This window comes from Phoenix dactylifera, unplaced genomic scaffold (assembly GCF_009389715.1).
Source record: "Phoenix dactylifera cultivar Barhee BC4 unplaced genomic scaffold, palm_55x_up_171113_PBpolish2nd_filt_p 000707F, whole genome shotgun sequence".
Lineage (NCBI taxonomy): Eukaryota > Viridiplantae > Streptophyta > Magnoliopsida > Arecales > Arecaceae > Phoenix > Phoenix dactylifera.
Window position 1 is genome coordinate 65,496 of NW_024068087.1, and position 5,375 is coordinate 70,870.

The 5,375-nt window shown below is 40.0% G+C and overlaps 1 pseudogene; it reads left to right on the plus strand.

Moving 5' to 3' along the window:
• Nucleotides 1–2,700: 2,700 nt before the first annotated feature.
• On the plus strand, nt 2,701–2,798 carry LOC120106960 (annotated as a pseudogene).
• The last annotated feature ends 2,577 nt before the right edge of the window (nt 2,799–5,375 follow it).

Consider the following 5,375-nt stretch of genomic DNA (forward strand, 5'->3'; position numbering starts at 1 on the left):
AGTATCAGATTCTTTTCTATACACCGAGCTAAGACAGCTTGTAAATGTAATAAACAATCATCAAAAGAATCGCCAAAATTAGAGAAATCATCCATAAATACTTCTAAAAATTTCTCGTTCATGTCTTCAAAAATACTGAGCATGCATCTTTGAAATGTTGCAGGTGCATTACACAACCCGAATGGCATCCGACGGAAAGCGAATGTGCCAAAAGGACAAGTGAAAGTAGTTTTTTCTTAATCCTCAGGTGAAATTTCAATTTGGTAATACCCAGAATAGCCATCGAGAAAACAATAGAAATTGTGTCCTGCAACTCTTTCCAAAACTTAGTCTAGGAAGGGTAGGGGAAAGTGATCCTTCCTAATGACCAAATTCAATTTTTGGTAGTCAACACACATGCGCCAACTCGTCGGAACACGAGTTGGGACTAGTTCACCCTGCTCATTTTTTACTACCGTCAAACCCGCTTTTTTGGGCACGACTTGAGTAGGACTCATCCACTTGCTGTCAGAAATCGGGTAAATAATACCCACATCAAGCAACTTGAGGACTTCTGCTTTAACCACATCTCTCATCGTAGGATTCAACCTGCGTTGCATTTGCCTTGTGGTTTTGGCATTGTCCTCCAAATATATCCGGTGCGTGTAAATTGAAGGGCTAATCCCCTTCAAGTCGACAATAGACCACCCTAAAGCTCCTTTATGATTCTTTAGAACACCAAGTAATTTTCTTTCTTAGGTATGATCAAGATCAGATGAGATGATTATAGGAAAAGTCTCCTCAAGTCCAAGAAAGGCATACTTGAGTTCCTTCGGTAAAGGTTTCAACTCGAGCTTAGGTGCTTTTTCATGGGATGGTACTATCTTTGCTTCTCGAGGTGGCAATTGTTCAAATTCCTCTATTCTCGGTCTCCATCCATTGACCATCATGACATCCGAATTATCTAAAACAGGTGGAACCACATCATCAGCAGTACCTTCAGAACACCAATCTATTAAACCATTGTCGGCCGATTCAGTAAATGTTTCTTTTAACAGATATTCTTCCGCAATGGTTTCAACCCATTCAACTTCTTTACTTTCTTCATGATCACTGGGTTGTTTGCCTATACTAAAGACATCCAGTTCCAAGGTCATATTGCCAAAAGAAAGCTTCATGACACCATTCCTACAATTGATCAATGCATTAGAAGTTGCAAAGAATGAACATCCTAAGATGACCGAAATCTGAGATGGTGAATTGGAAGTCGGATGTGTGTCCAGTACGATAAAGTCGACAGGAAAATAGAACTTATCTACTTGGACCAACACATCTTCGATAATCCCTCTAGGAACCTTCACTCACCAGTCAGCTAATTGTAAGGTGACAGTTGTTGGTTTCAACTTACCCAAACCGAGTTGCTCATATACCATATATGGCAACAAATTCACACTCGCTCCTAAATTTAGCAATGCTCGCTCAATACTAAAATTGCCAATGATGCACGAGATAGTTGGGCAACCTGGATCTTTATATTTAGGAAGAATGTTATGCTGTAAAATAGCACTCACATTTTCAGCCAAAAATGTCTTTTTCTTGACATTTAATCGACGCTTGACAGTGCACAAATCCTTTAAAAATTTTGCATATGAAGGCACTTGTTTGATTGCATCAAGAAGAGGTACATTGATTTTTACTTGCTTAAAAAGCTCAAGAATTTCAGAGTTTGGTTCAAACTTTTGCAAGGGCTTTAATCTTTGTGGAAATGGTGCAGGAAAAGGACATTTAATTTTTTCAGTAGATGTTGGTGCTTCAGTTTCTTCATTATCCTTTTCTTTTATCTCGGGAGGGTCAGAATCAGGTATGACTTGAGTTTGTTCTGGGACTGGTCGGTCAATAACCTTTCCACTTCGCAAAGTTATTATACTCTTCGCTTGTTCTTTATGCGAAGTTGAAGATGATGCATTGCTACCGCCATAGACTTGAGGGTTAGGTTGTGGTTGAGCTGGTAGCTTACCCTTCTCTTGAGAACTTAAAGCAGTGGTCAGCGTTGTCAGTTGATTTCTTATTTCATCATTGATTTTAGCTTGACCTTGCATGAAAGATTGTAAAGTTTCTTCGAGACTGGGTTTTTGAGGGGGTGCGTGTGCATAATGAGGTTGCGGAGGTGGAGGAGTTGGGTTATATACTTGTTGAGGTTGGTCATTCCTCCACTTGAAATTTGGATGGTTCTTCCATCCAGGGTTGTAAGTACCCGAAAAAGGATTATTAAAAGATTTTTGATATGTATTCATAACATTGGCCTGTTCATGCAAGACTTCCTTGAATGCAGGTATTGTGGGGCAATCAGTGGTGAGATGGCCAGGCATCTCACAAATCCTACAATACTTGCTGTTATGTTCTAAGGTCTTGACGGGTTCAATCCTTCTAAGTTCAATTTCCTCTACCTTCCTAGTAAGGGCTGCCATTTTAGCCTAAATATCATCCTGAGTACTAAGGTTGTAAAGGCCCCCATGTCCAATGTTAGTAGGCTTAGGTAAAGGTTTATTCACTCTATCCCCTGTATCCCATAATTGTGCAGTCTCTGTGAGAGAGTCTAAATAGTCCCATGCCTCATCGGGTTGCTTTTCCAAAAATAGACCATTGCACATAGTCTCTATAAATTATTTTAACTATGGAGACAACCCTTCGTAAAAGAAACTAATGGTTCTCCATGTTTCAAACCCGTGATGAGGACAAGAGAGAAGCAACTCTTTAAATCTCTCCCAGCATTTATAAAATGTTTCATGATCTTTTTGTTGGAAATTACTAATGTGCCTTTTCAAAAAGTTAGTCCTTTGTGCGGGAAAGAATTTTTTCAAGAATTCTCTTTGCATATCATGCCATGTTCCTAGCGATCTAGGTCTCAAGGAGTTCATCCATGTTTTGGCTTTGTCCTTTAAGGAAAAAGAAAACAAGGTCAATTTAAGGACATCTTTCGATACATTTGGCACTCTAAATGTGATGCTAATTTCCTCAAAATCCTTAAGGTGAAGATAAGGGTTCTCGGATTCCATTCCATGATACTTTGGCAGCAATTGAATTACTCCTGGTTTGATTTCAAAGTGTCCTATGTTTTCAGGAATAATCATGCATGAAGGTTGACTAGTCCTAGTAGGGTGTAAATATTGTCGAAGTGCCATAACTGGGGGTCTACCTTCATCACTATGGTGACTTCCTACATCGTCATCAGCCATCTCACCAGATCTGAGATTTTTCGAAAGAGTTTTAATAATATGATCTAAGGAATTGTCAAAAGTTTGTCGATTCAAACACCCAGTGTTGTCCCTGTTAGGATCCCTCATATGCCATGAAAATTTCGAAATAATTTTCAGATTGCAGCGGAAAACATATGCGGGATCCGTTCATCGCATGAACGTATTTTAAAACCTTTTGTTTGTAGATAGATTAGAATTAAATTATTTAAAACTATTTTTAAAATCATTAAGAAGATCAGATCTTCACCTTGTGCGGTTAGATGGTCTCCGCAAATCTGATTTACGTGGTATTTGATGAAGGTTCGGTGGAAGCCGCACACGCGTCCGGCCTCTACAGGTATCCACACGAAGTATTGAACCGATCGAAGCCTTTATATCTCCCCGGGGTGCTAGCTCCCTTGCAGAGACAACTCTTGATGGCTGATATCCTCCCTTCTGCAATCAACTCTTGATTGTTTTTGAGAGGAAGAACAAAGATAAAGGGAGAAGATGATAACACCCTTTGCAGCCTTTTCTATCGTTCTTGCGGTGGAAGAAGGAATCAAGGAGGAGCCCACAACACCACCACCTTTTTTTTTTTATGGCTTGCGGCTGATAACAAGAGGAGAATGGAGGGGCTTCACGGCACAAAAGGAGAGGGTAGAAAAAACTTCACGGTAGCCCCCTTTTTATTCCTTTTTTAAGATAAAGTTGGAGCTCCTAAAATTTAGGAGCTCCATTCTTATCCATTATTCAAGAGGAGGGGCGTGGGCCCCTCCTCCTTTTCTTCCCGTGAAATGCCAAGGGAGGGGTGTACGCCCCTCCCTCCTTATGTTACATCATGCACGCCTCCACTTGATCTAATCAAGTGGAGGTTAGGGGCTTAATCTTAGGAGGTTTAGTCTCTTTCAAAAAGGACTAAGTGCACCCCTTTCTTTTTATTCCAAATTCTAATCCAATTAGGATTTAATTGAACAAAGACTCCATTGAACTCTTCAATCCTAATCCAATTAGGAGTCTTTTAATTAATTAGATTAAAATTTAGAATTAATTAGGACTTAAGAAAATTCTAATCTAATCAGGACTTGTTCAAATTTCAGCCCTAAGACAATTAGGACTTTAGAAATCCTATTCCAAGTAGGACTCTAATTTAATTTGAAATCCTAATCCAATTAGGACTTCATGAATCCCACTCCATGTAGGACTCATGATCAAGTCCAATTAATTAAATCTAATTAATTAAATTGCAATCCGATTGCAATTATTCCTTCTTCCAACCACTAACTCTTAGTGGGTTATCCATTTATTAATCTAATTGATTATTTGTGATTCCTAATCACATTCAACCATCGAATCGGTCAATACCTCTAATGTGTGTGACCCCATAGGTTCTATTCTGACTGGTTGTGAGATATATTGCGATCTCTATCACAATATGATTGAAAACTCCTTTCAATGGGTTGAAACAATTTCAACTCAACTCATCAGGGTTCATCGACCATCAAGATGATCCCTGTGAGTCTCACCATCCACCAGTGACACCTAGCAGTATGTAGTGGCTACCCAGCAGAACAGAATGATGAACCTCTAGGTGCAGTTATCGTATGATACAGTCCTTCTATCATGGATCCCTACAGACCGGAGGTCATGGATAACTCGTCAAACCCCGTCGTCTGTCATATGTCTAGATTTATTCGACTTGAGTTCGATAGTGGAAAACTCTTTCTCCACTATATTTACTGCCCTGGCCAAGGTCTTAGAACTCAGTCTAATAAATCACATAGGATCTCTCCTCTTCTATCAAGGTCGATAGATTCCATGTAAGTGCATACCCTACTCCTACAGTGAACCTACTGCAGCCAATCTACACAACAAGGACCCATATGACTAGAGACCATGTATATGTGCAATCAAACTACAATAACCTCACTGTGAATAGCCGAAGCACCGCAGGTCAAAGGACCAGTCACACTACTGCAACATCAAGCAAGTCACTGACGAGTGGATAGACATCCAAGTGACTTCTTGTCTTGGTCACGCTCAGAACCCTTGTTCTCTAACAAGCACCTGCACTCTCACTTCAGTGTCCCTACACTGTGGACTCGAGTCTCGTCCATCCATAAGGAAAGCGATCTGTGTACTGATCGGATCGATCACCGT